Source organism: Narcine bancroftii, chromosome 3 (assembly GCF_036971445.1).
Source record: "Narcine bancroftii isolate sNarBan1 chromosome 3, sNarBan1.hap1, whole genome shotgun sequence".
NCBI classification, from domain to species: domain Eukaryota; kingdom Metazoa; phylum Chordata; class Chondrichthyes; order Torpediniformes; family Narcinidae; genus Narcine; species Narcine bancroftii.
The window spans coordinates 305802401-305815808 of NC_091471.1; the positions used below are offsets into that span (position 1 = coordinate 305802401).

General features: G+C 40.7%; 1 protein-coding gene across 6 annotated transcripts in view; it reads right to left on the reverse strand.

Annotated features, from left to right (window-relative positions):
- LOC138759023 (lysine-specific demethylase 4B-like) overlaps nt 1-11342 on the reverse strand; it is a 445720-nt gene extending 434378 nt beyond the window's left edge. For 2 of the 6 annotated variants that reach the window (XR_011354594.1, XR_011354595.1), the window contains exon 1: nt 11122-11342. The gene's annotated coding sequence lies outside the window, so the exon portion shown is untranslated. The remainder of the gene's footprint in view (nt 1-11121) is intronic. The other 4 variants (XM_069928806.1, XM_069928805.1, XR_011354593.1 and 1 more) reach the window with 3 other exon arrangements.
- Between the last annotated feature and the right edge of the window lie 2066 nt (nt 11343-13408).

Below are 13408 nucleotides of genomic sequence, written 5' to 3' on the forward strand. Positions count from 1 at the left end.
CCCATGGGATTCAGATGGAATAGTTGAAAGGATGAATGGAGGCTTTAAAAAAGGTTTGTTCACATCATAAGCTCAGCCACCCATCGTAATGTACTTGAGGAATAAGCAGAATAAATCAACTGGCCCGATCCATCTAAACCTCCTGTTACTCCAAAAAAGGTAGCCCTGATTTGGACAGATGAGGCTACCCTAAATTATGCCCAAGCCATGTGTGAAACAGCCCATGAAGTATACTCCAGGGTTCAAGATAGCCAAAAACTGTTGACCGAGGAAAACATACACCATTTTAAATTCGGTGACGTGATTTTACGTGAAAGCCATTACTCACAATTATTTCTCCTTTCCTTGGTGGAAAGGACCCTACCTGGTGTTGTTAATATCTCGGACAGCTGTAAAAGTGAAGGAGAAGCCGGATTGGATTCATGTCATCAGACATGAAAACTACATCAAAACAAAATCAATAAATGAAGAGGTCCTGCAATTCCTGATTGTAATATTAATACACTTATCTCTACTCTACCTGTATAATATTTGGACATTTATTTCAGAAGCAAAATGTGATGAGTAAGATTGTTGCCATGACATTGATGACCAAAATATTCTAATTAGGAGATGGGTTTATGTATAGGAAAAATGATACGAGACCCTCCATCTTGCCCCAGGAATTTACACTAAACCAAGAAAAAAAGGATATTCCTCAGAATTCATTCCTCTATACAAGTTATTTGCACGCTAAAAGACAGAACCTCAGTGGCTGTTGGCTATGTAGATTTGTCCCAATCCATAAAGAAGGCAAGGTCCCATTGCACCCAGCTCCATTCAAACTATCTATCAGATATTGAGGAATAACTAAGGTGCAGAAATCATTTTGGTAAACACTCAAACACCCCAGAGGTACAGCAGGATACCATCTCATCATCTTCCAGAAATGGTACCAACCTCATAATAGATCTAAACAGTCCCCTAGGATAATATTAGGTCATACCAATGGAAGTGTGGTAAGCAGTAGCAAAATGCAATTGGGTAGAGCCTGTTTATAACCTTAAAGGTAAATTGAGACTCATCATTAATTGGGCTGGGGTCATCAATAAAACAAACAAATTTCCCTAGGAACTAGCTATTGAACAAATGTGTGAGAAATTAAGATGAATTTCTAACAATGCACCCATACACTGAGTTATAATTCCCACCACCCTCCTTCCCCCCCCCCCCACCCCAAATCATGGAGAAGCCTTGCTAAACCTGTAGAATGCAGGCACTAAGTGCAAATGTGGTGAATGAAAGTGAAAATAGGCTGTGTGTATTAATCGAAAGGATAAGCAAAGAAGGATCTGTGGAAGAAATTTTATGAAGAAAGCATTGACACGATCATTAACATAACTGGCAGGCAGACCGTGTTAATACAGCATCTGTTCAGCAAGGTATTATTTAGAAGCTGCTGCACCCTTAACCATAGTCAAGGACGTTGACGATTAGTGACACATTCCTCAAATTAGATAAAGTTAAAATTTTAAAAGACAAAAGTTGTAATAAACATCTTGATCCCGTTTTCTACGCATTTATTCCATGATGCAATCCTTTTTGTTTGTCTCTCTGTATACATATGTGCTTGTAGAAGTGGATTTCAGAGTCAGATAGCAGTGGAGACCACTGTCTACTCTCTATGATACATCATGTGAAATAAAGTCTGTGAAACCACGTCAGAGATCTCCAATCTGTTAATTTTGTCAACAATCACCATTGCTCAATAAAATAACAATTAATATAAAGAGAAAATAAAGGCTGTGCATCACATCATAAAAGTGAAGTAATGCCTAAACACTGGAGGAATGAACCAATATCAATTGTATTTAACATTCTAAAATCAACAAATTGAAGCAGATTTCAAAACCTGTATCAACCTACAAAATTTTTCCCATAAGCAAATACATCCCTCCAAATCTGATAAAATTATTGAGCAGTATTTTGAAGGTCACTTATAAGAAATATAATGAAGCGATGGTTTTCAGAACATATCCACAAAACTAAGAACTTTAAAAATAGGAAATAAATGTTGATATCCATCTCTGTTAGCACAATTGTGGTTTACATTTCTGCGTCACTGAAAAACTTCATCTTAAGTCAATCACACTTCTTCCACAAGGCCGTCGCACAATAGGAATCCTCCACATCAGCGTCAAATCGAAACCACAGTGCAAACAGCAAGTTCACCACCATTGAGAAATAACTTATAGATAAAAGGAACTTTGAATAGGTGCCATTCTAAAGATTTTCCTATAATTTCTGAAGTCAAACTGATCCACTACCAGATTGCTTATAAAGTGAAATTACTTACTAATTAGTAGCATATAAAAATCCATTCATGGAACTCTACTGATCCTGCTTGCAGATGCATGGAAAGTTTCCAGCACACAAGAACATGCAAGAGAAACCCAGTCCGACTCGCATCCCTAGGTCACACAGTGGAAGTGCAATAGCAAAATGCAATTGGGTAGAGCCCGTTTATCACCTTACAGATAAAGGGAGACATTAATTGGGCTGGGGTCATCAATAAAACAAGCAAATTTCCCTAGGAAGTAGCTATTGAACCAATGTGTGAGAAATTAAGATGAATTTCTAACAATGCACCCATACACTGAGTTATAACCACCCCCCCCCCTCCGCCCAATCATGCTCTGCAAATTTCTTTTTTTTTTAAGTAGTTATTTCGTTTCCATTCAAACCCAATGATCGAATCTGCCTCCACAACCCATCTAACATTTTGTTCCAAATATATGTACAGTCCTTTGGCTTGGCTTCGCGGACGAAGATTTATGGAGGGGTATGACATTACTTGTTGAGTAAAAACAGTTGTTGCACTTTTCACTTTTGCCAATTGCCCTCATTGCACATCCTTATATTCTTTATCCTTCTGCTAATGGGAATGTTCTCTTTCTGGACCCTCAAAGGAATTCAAATGTCTTTCACAAAGCACCATTATCCTTACAGGCCTAATCCTCCTGTTTTCAAAGCACAACCCCATATTCACAAAGAGGGAGACTAGCAGAAATGCAATGGTTTTGTTGAATCCTCTGTAAATGGCCAGACATCATATGTGGCTGCTAGATAATTTGATATAATTTCCTTATGAGGTCTGGAAGCCAGAGGAGGCAGGAAACAAAAGAGGATGTGGCACACAGATAATTACTGAAAACATTTTGGAATAAAAATTCAGAGGTTTTCAACAGAAATCAAATTGTTGTCATTACCAAGAAGCAATCATGAATTTTCATATAGATGTTAAGGTGCAGCAGAAAGGTAATAGAGCTTGTCAGAAATTTATTAACATGTAAATGTCATTTACTATTAAGCTTCCCTGATTGCATGTGAAAACAAAATTAATTGAGATTCTCCATTGAGAAATTCATACTTCGTTGACATCAATGGAATGTATAATCTGCATATTGAAGAGCCCTGAACTCAGTACACTTCAAGAGAAAGCACTCCTGTGGTTGGTCTTACCTGCTGTACACATTTAATTTTTAAACCTTCCACTAACTCAGCTGTACCTTCCTTTACTGAAATAACACAAAATGCTAGCAGGTCAGGTAGCATCTTGAAGGGAAAAACTGTTACCTTCAGGCCAATGACCTCTTCATCTTCCTTTACACCACCTTCTTTCTTGATAATGAATGAAATAAATATTCAATGGTATTTTGGCCATGTCACAACTCCAATACAAGATCTCTTTATTTGTCCCTGATTAGCGTTCTTCTCTTACTGTCCATTTCTTATTTGCATGCGAGGAAGAAATTTGGATTCTCTTTTGTGTTTGGTGCCAGTCTTCTTAATACTGTACTCTCTCTTTACCCCTCTTATTTCATTATCCTCTTCCTTTGCTAAGTCTTCTAGAATCAGCCTAACCTACACATGAACAAATCTGAAAACCATGATGGGCTTTGTCTACTTGTTTCTCTTTGGTCAACCAGACAGTTCTAGTTTTATTTGATCCATTTTTCTCTCAAGCAGGAATATACCAGATCCCCACCTCAAAGGCTGCTCATTGTACAATTACAGTTTTTTCCTGCCAACATTTGAGCCCAAATTATTTTAGCTTCTCTTTTCCCCACTTCATTTGGTGTTCAGGTCACCATCTTTCCTTGCATCAAATTGTTCAACAGTCAGCATCAAGGCTCTGCATATTCACTTGACTCCCATTTTTACCTTGCCCAAGAAGTCTCTTATTTCATTTGCAGCATTTATTCCAACACCACACTCCTGTTCGGCTCTGAATCATGGGTCCTCTACCGGCATCACCTACGGCTCCTAGAACGCTTCCACTAGCGTTGTCTCCGCTCCATCCTCAACATCCATTGGAGCGCTTTCATCCCTAACGTCGAAGTACTCGAGATGGCAGAGGTCGACAGCATCGAGTCCACGCTGCTGAAGATCCAGCTGCGCTGGGTGGGTCACATCTCCAGAATGGAGGACCATCGCCTTCCCAAGATCGTGTTATATGGCGAGCTCTCCACTGGCCACCGTGACAGAGGTGCACCAAAGAAGAGGTACAAGGACTGCCTAAAGAAATCTCTTGGTGCCTGCCACATTGACCACCGCCAGTGGGCTGATCTCGCCTCAAACCGTGCATCTTGGCGCATCACAGTTCGGCGGGCAGCAACCTCCTTTGAAGAAGACCGCAGAGCCCACCTCACTGACAAAAGGCAAAGGAGGAAAAACCCAACACCCAACCCCAACCAACCAATTTTCCCCTGCAGCCGCTGCAACCGTGTCTGCCTGTCCCGCATCGGACTTGTCAGCCACAAACGAGCCTGCAGCTGACGTGGACTTTTACCCCCTCCATAAATCTTCGTCCGCGAAGCCAAGCCAAAGAGAAGAAAGTCAACATAATTAATCGCTTCCAATTTTGTTCAATGGTTTAGTTGGGCAAGTTTTTTTCTGTTTTTAAGCAGACCACTAGCACACATGATTATCTATGCCTTGCATAATGCAAGATATTATACCTGTCAGTTACATACTGGAACTGGTAGGTAAATTAATAATTGTTGCAAGAAACCCACAAAATCTAGCAACTTTATTTTCTTTAATCTAAACATAAATTGACAAACACCATATACATTCATAAAGTCAGCCACATAGCCTAGCCAAGGTTACAAGGATCCCATGCCTCAAGACTTTCGGAATGAGGGACCTTGTCAAATGCCTTACTAAAATCCATGCAGACCACACCTACCACCTTAACCTCATCAATTTCTTTGCTCAATTTGGCTCATGAGGCACAACCTTCCCTTCACAAAGCCATGCTGACTCCACTTCTTTCTCCAAATGGCTGTAGATCCTATTCTGCAGATGCCTCTCCAATAGTTTACACACTACTGACGCAAGACTCATCGGTCTATAATTCCTAGAATTTTCTCTATTACCCTTTTTAAACAAGGGGACTACATTTGTCATTTTCCAATTCTCCAACACTTCCCCTGTGGCCAAAGAGGACCCAAAGATCGTAGCTACTTCCCCAGCTATCTGTTCCCTCACTTCCCACATCTACCTGAGCTATATTGCACCCAGCACTGGGGACTTATCAATCAATGATTTTAAGAAGATCCAACACTTTCTCTTCCTTAATCTCAACATTGTCCAGCACACAAGTCTATTCTATCCTGATCTCACCCTGATCAAAGTCTTTTTCTCTTGTAAATACTGAAGCAAGTCGGCCGGCAGATGTCAGGTCCACATGTTTAGCCTTTTTTTTCATGGTTGTATCATATATTGGGCGTACAAGTCGACCCTCCCCCCCCCCCCCCAACCCCCCAAATGTTTTTGCAAGGAACATACTGAAGACTGCGGTCTGGGCCTCCCAGCAACAAACCAAACTTTGTTACAACACCCTAGTTGCCAAATAACAAATCTGTAAATTAAGCAAGCAAGTAAAAAAAAACTTTGCTTCTGGCCGGGAAGATGCCAAATGGAGCTGGGTCCAAGTCTTCACAATGGCTGCAACATCGGGTGCGGTCGAAGAATTTGTCTTGCTGCCCAAGTGCAGGAACCACGGCTACGTGTCGGCTTCCAGGCAGGCGAGGCAACCTCAGGCTGTACAATTGTACAAGGTCATTGTGGGTTATGGCGGTGCTCGGCGGTGGGGAGGTGTTGGGAAGTGGCGGCGGCAAGGAGTTGCCTTGTACACAAAATCTATGAGCTTGTGTGTGTGGAGAAAGAGAAAAAGAGAGAGAGAGAGAGAGAGAAGGAGAGAGATCGGAAGCAGGAAGGGCTCATGAGAAGCATATGATAGGCAGGAAGGACTTGGAGAGATCAAAGTGGTCATGAGAAGGCCTTGGCATGTAGGATTAAGGAGAATTCCAAGGCTTTATGTGTATACGAAGAACAGAAGGATGACAAGAATGAAGGTGGGGCTAATAAAAGATAAAGGTGGCAACATGCCTGGAGGTGGAGGAGGTTGGGGAGATCCTAATGGCAAATAGAAGGAGCAAATATTACATTTTAAAAATTAGCATTATGAGGAAATCACTTTCAAGAAGCATGAAACGGAACAAGAGTTTTATTGACAAGTCCACATTGCATCCTTTATTTCAATAGTATTACCATAAACTTTAAAATATGCTTGGATTATTATGATTAAACAAAACCAAATTATGAATTTATTGACCTGTCCCGCATCGGACTTGTCAGCCACCAACGAGCCTGCAGCTGACATGGACATTGCCCCTCCATTAATCTTCGTCTGCAAAGCCAAGCCAAAGAAAAGACCACACAAGCAGACAAAACAAAATACATGTAAATACATCCTAATTTTAAAATTTAGTAGAAATTTTTGTGAATTAACACTTCCATTGAAATTTCACTACATCAAGATAGAAACTGGAAGGATTTTTAAAGAAAAATGAGGCCAAATTTGGAATCTGAAACTTATACTTTCCAACTATCTTTCCCAATCATGTACATCCTTATATTCAAGTTCAGATTTATTGTCAGAGTACATACACATCACATACAACCCTGAGATTCTTTTTCCTGCCGGCCAAGCAAAACTTTTGCTTATTGGTAATGTAAACAAAAATCTACATAAACCATAGAAGTAAGACCCTGAACAATGCAATATAAAGAATGTAAATTTGAGTGATGTGATAATGGTTTGAAGTTTGTTGCTGGGCAACCCCTGCCTTGCTAACAAATTTCCACCAGTCTGAAATTTCCCCATGCTCGTTGAATAAAGTGGCAAAAGTCTGAATCCTTCATTCCTCAGAGAGTAAACGGATTCAGATCTCACCCTCAACCTGGATCAAGGATCAATACCATCCTCCACAAAACTGTACAAATATAGAAAAAAATGCACAAAACCCACATCATTCCCTGCTCATTTAAAAAAAAACCAATTTACTGTTTATGCTGAGGACTGAAAAGATAGCCAAGAGGAACATTGGCTTCCCATGGCAAAAAGGGGCGGGATGTGTAGTGACAGCCCCACTGCCTGAACCCCACCAACCCATCCCACTCACAGCTCCATCACCCATTTCCTTCCCCCCCTCCATTCCCCTCCCATTCTCCCTTCCTCCATCTTCCCCCATCAGCCCCACACTGATTTCACCGCCCCAATCCATCCCGACAGCCCCAGCACCCCATCCCAACAGCCTCGTCAGGAGCAGGTGGCATGAGCGAGGCAGCGCAGCCTGATCAACTCTGAGACAACACAGTGTACCCCATGGGGCTGTCAGCACTGTTTGGAGCCGCTTTCAGTGCCAATCCTTTTATGCAGGAGATGGAGAGAATCTGGATTGCATTGGACCCGCCAATCCACCTTTGGCCTTTTATGCAGTTAAGTAGAGCATCATAAATGCAGAGGAAACCTGTTTTTACAAATTACTCATTTTCACTATAAAAGAGCTCTATTTCTTTCCATCTACAATAAACCTACTTCAGTGAAGAAAATAGATTGTGAAAGCCTGGATTCTTATGTCCACAGATACATATTAAATGAAAAAAAAATTATATCCTCAATATCAGGATTAATTTGTAATTACATATAAACTGTTCATATACAGCAACACTGCTCCAGGATATCAACATTAAAACTATTTTTATTCCTAATTCTTCTTCACTTGAAGTGCCATTTTCTGCCTATTAATTCTGCAACACATAGCCACCAAACTATTATTCAGTCATGAACCTGATAACAAGTATTATTATTAAACACATCATCTCTGCCACTGTCAAGTCATCTCAAAGCATTCACAGATTTCCATAATTAATATTGTGCTTGCCCCCTGCCCTCCCACCCCAAAAAAAACTTTGTAGAGTTCCATCTTTGCTTTCCTCAGCTGCGGAGCAGAATAATCACATCATTGCCAGACCTTGTTTGCCAACAAATTACTATCAGGACCTGCCCTCCTCTGCAGAAACCATTCACGACTCCATGAGTTCTACTTTGGCAGCAAAACCTTCCAAGAACTCCAACTTTGGCTGTTGGCAGATTCCACGTTTCCTTATTCCACCACTCCCAGCAAGGTCTCATCACAGCTTGAGAATTTTTTTGTTCACTCTCTCTATAGATCATCAAAATATGTACATTTCAATATGCTCTCCTTATAATTGCTCTGACAAAAATTAGTGTCAGGTTATAGTTCTGTGAAACAGAATCATAAAGAGATACACAATGAAAACTCTATTAAAAATAATTTTCTAACTTTTCCATCAGTAAAGGTGGTTTCTAAATGCAAGATGCACTTCTTGAAATCGCAATACAATGTGTTGAGTTGAGCCCCAACATTCACAAATCAGACCGTGCTAATGGATAACAAATTAGAAATGGGAACCTTGGTTGCTATTTTTTTAAATCCATCCGACCATTACCCCAGCAACCACTGCCACGACAGCCAGGATCAGCAAACTCAAATGAGGAAGTTTTAGATTTGATTCAAATGACTGAGCGCCGTACGAGGGAACTCTCCTATCCGTAGTAAAAGAATTAAATGGCCATGTTTGATCTGAAGTTTTGACCAAACTAAAAGCTGGCAAAAATGGTTCAAGTCAATTAACAATCAAGTTATTTTTACAAGTTTATCACAAGAACACTCTTCTTTAAGCATCAAGACAAAAACAGAAATCAAGTTGCAGTGGACAACCACAGGTCATTTAGACTCCAATATTAAGGTAAATTAATTATCTAGACAAACTTTATCAGGTAACCAACCACAATGATTTGCCAACATTTCCCTAGAGTACAAAGTTGGGGCTGGGAAGAGCAGTGGATTTCCGATAGAAGAAAAAGGTGCAAGCAATACTGCTTCTTCACCACTACATAGATTTTTACATTTATATAAATTTAGACATAAACACAGTAACAGGGTATTTGGAGTCGGCGCCACCCAATTTACACCTCATTAACCTACATCCCCAGTAGGTTTGGAATGGTGGGAGGAAACTGGAGCCCCCAGGGAAAACCCACACAGACGTGAGAACGTACAAACTCCTTGCAGATTGAGTGGTATTGAACCCCAGTCCCGACCACTGGCACTGTAAGGCAATGCACTAACTGCTACACCAACAATCAACAATAGTTAGTATTAAATAGTTATCTAAAATAGCTATTGGTCCTAAATGCAATCTGATACCAGCAATTACAATGTACACTACCATGACCAAAAACAACCTTCATTCCTATTTTCTATCTGTTACTGCCCCAATTCAGTCCCATGTGCACATTTGTTCATTTGACAGTATTGATATGGATAAAATGTCAGTTCATTGATGCATTTTAATGCACTATCATGTTCTATTGTTCATAATTGTACCAGTACCAGTACTTGATTCACAAACTTGCATTGATAACTGTAATTGTACTACCGACCATTTCAAGTGAATACAGAACAATAATTTCATGTCGTTACTAATATATCGTCATCAGTTTCAGTAGTGATTCGAGGACAACAAATAGTAAAAGAAATAGGTAAACAAACTTCAGAAATATTTTGGTTACATTCTCATTGAGCATGCAACCCATTTTAACCTCACATTTTATTTCAAAATTTTTTTTACTTTGTTTAGTTAATTTGCAACAAATTTCATTAAACGCCAACTCACACTCTGTTAAGTCACGAATCTACATTTTTAAGAGCCACTTATGAATTACACTCCACATTAAGTAATCGATCCTTTATGTTCTACAATCCAAGGGGCGACAGTGGAACTGGAATCCTTCAGAAAGTAAAACATGAAAGTCTGCAGACACCGTGTTTTCAAGTAAAAGCACGATGTGCACATACCCTGAAGAAGGGCTCAAGCCCAAAACGTGGGTTATGTATGTTTATCTTTGTACATAAAGTACACTATTTAACCTGGAGAGTCTCTCCAGCATTGTTTTTACTTTATTTTTCCATAACTGAAAACATGTTTAACGAAATTGACAAGCATACAAGCTACAAAGCACAATAAATCAATGGAAACTGGAGGCTCCTCTTTTTGCCCCCTCATGACTTGATAGTCAACAAATGTTTATTTCACAGCTGAGATCCACCAGAAATTCTAATCCTCGTGCTTTAATTATTGACCTTATTCTACATATTCACGTCATCATATTATATTCTACACTCCTTTAACAAGAAAGATCTCCAATCACTGTAGTTTCTAAAGTGCCAATAGCTCCAGCAAGTCAGACAGAACAAAAGAGAGTCTAAATTGTAGAGCAACTTCGATATTTTGTGGCGATGGTGAAGAAGACCAGGCCTTTTTCAATAAAAAGCAGAGGTCAGGAGTAAATAAAAGTTAAAGACAAGGTCGGTCGCCAAATGCTTTTTCCCTTGGGCTATCTCAACGACTCTTTCTTTGTGTTTTTTTTTCCTCTCTCGGTTGGCACCGATGACAATAAGTGAGGGGGAAGCAGGGGGGTCATTTGGTGGAGCTGAACCGGCATGTGTTCAGGAGCTGTGACCCCTCGCACTGACAATTGGTGTCTTGCCCTCATCTGATCCAGGGCACAGCAGCATCCAGTTGCTACCCCTCTCTAGGCCCAACCTCATCCTGCCTCTCGCCTCCCAACTGCGGCCCGTTTAAACGACCCCCACCGCGCGCCTGCAAGATGATGCACGGTCGATACCATCGGCCATTACTCACCCGCGGGGGTCGAGTGACCTCTCACTCCGACGGCGACGCAGTCGAACACGGAAAAGGGAACGAGCTCCAGAGCTCTGAAGACATGAAGCGAAGACTCCGAGTCCACCTCCTTGGGCTGTCAGCAAACATCCGCCCTTTCGCTTATTGGCCCTTCGAATTGATTGACGGCCAGGCCGGCGAGCAGTGCCGTGCGATTGGATGGAAGCGCCGTCCGTCTTCGGGCGCCCGCCCGCTGCGGAGAGCTTCCGGTACCTTTTGGTTGCAGAGACGTGAGAAATGAAGCAGTAGCGAGGCTGTCAAACCAGTCCGCTCTGCGAAAGTAGTCCCGCATATCTATTTGGCGCTTTGTTCCCACCGCTCCGCGTTTTACCATGCAGTTCATCGCGAGCGCTGCGTAGAAATAGTCTCTTTGCACTGGAAGGGCTTTGCAATAGCCACAGCTTTCAAAAAGGGCAGGAATCCATACTTCTGAATTATTCCACCAAGAGGAGCAAAGTTCCACCCCTGGCCCGCTGCAATTGGTGGAGTCGTGGCTGCCGCTGAGCAAGATTGTGAGGGGACGTTGCTCAGTCCACCCACTTTCTCACCCGACTCGTTTCTGGCCAAGTGTTCGAGCTTGAGACACGAAGCTTCGCCATTGCAAATGAAGTCTTACGGGTTTTCGAAAGCGTACTTGCAAGGAAACGAACAAGACCGGAAAACCGATTGAAATGGAGTGGTTGTTGCCGTTCGGCGTGGACAATCAGCTCTCTCCGGCCATCACGGATGCTTTAACATATGGCTCAATAATTAATTCTATCATCATTAGGGGGAAGTGAGAAAACAGTTTGTATTTTGAAATGTTGAATATTTTAACCAACTATTTTTATCCAACTGTTCACGACTTGTCCTGTTGATAACCAAGTAACCACCTCCGACAATAAGCAGATTGCAGCACTGGATTGTAAATATTGGAATATATAACTGCTAGAAAGAGTTTTTAAAATAATTTTACTCAGTTATTTTTCCAAGAGAAACTTTTTTTTAAAAAAATGATGCAAACCTAGAAAAAAATTTTAGCACCATTCTGCAAATGCAGAAAATAACCAGGTCAAGACAAGGCATTCAATTTATTTTGGAGAGTTAAAGACATTGGTTCAAATTTAAACATTAGTGGCATTTAATTTTCAATAGATACATAACTTAATGACAACATACACAACTTAAAATATTCAAATATTTTCATTTTAAAAAAATATTTAGACATACAGCCCAGGAACAGGCACTTTTGGCTCACCAACCAGTGCCACCCAATTGTCCAACCCCCAGAACATAAGAAATCAAATCCAAATACCAGTATAATTGTATTCAACACCACTCACCCTTCAACATATGCCTATCTACCAATTGTAATTTTCGTATTTTGTACAAATTTTATTTTTCCACATGGTTTTTTTTTTCTAAATTTATCTTAGGACTTTTCCCAATTTAGATTCTTTGTTTGATTTCCAACATGTCTCATTTGTTCACCTCACCTTCTAATCTGCAAAGGAACTGATCTGGGTGCAGCAAAGTGTTTATGCACTAAGGAGCAGGTGAAATACTAGACCTCAATAATACTGTTTATTTTGAAATCAGATTGAATATGGCACTCTCTTACACAACCAGTCAATTTGCAGGATTGCATTAAGTGCCCAAGACACATTTGAACAGCCTGCATGACAAATAAGATTCCAATGCTGAGGGATTGACTAATACAACTTAATTCACCTCACTCCTTTTCTTGTAAGAGGGGGAGTAAATGATTGTCATACAAGTTTTACACACAAATGGCACAGTAGCTTTCAGGCCTGTCAGGGAAGTTAAAAAAAAAGGAAAAGAGCTGAGGGCTTGCGTTAGACGTACAGCGGAGGTCAAGGTGGTGCAGTACCCCTTGCAGGTTTGGAAAATATGGATTTTTTTAAATTAAATTACCAATTTTATTAACTTTGAACATATTCATCCTTAGTGGTTTGTCAATTTATTCTTTTCCATCTCCTTGCTTTTTGTTTTCATGTTTGCTGCTTTATTCCACCTTGTTCTTAAGCTTACAAAAAAAATGTTGGCCGCCACCGATCACCAACACCTCCCCACAAGGCCCCACTCTCCTGCTGGGAGCCCAAGGTCCACTGCACTTCTGCTCAAAGACAGCAGTGAGACCGATGGACCTTGATCCGAGGTTCTGAACACGGAAATTTAAAAAAACACAGAAAATGGATTTTAAAAATGCAGAAATCATGGGACTTTATCAGCCAAGAATCTCACTGAT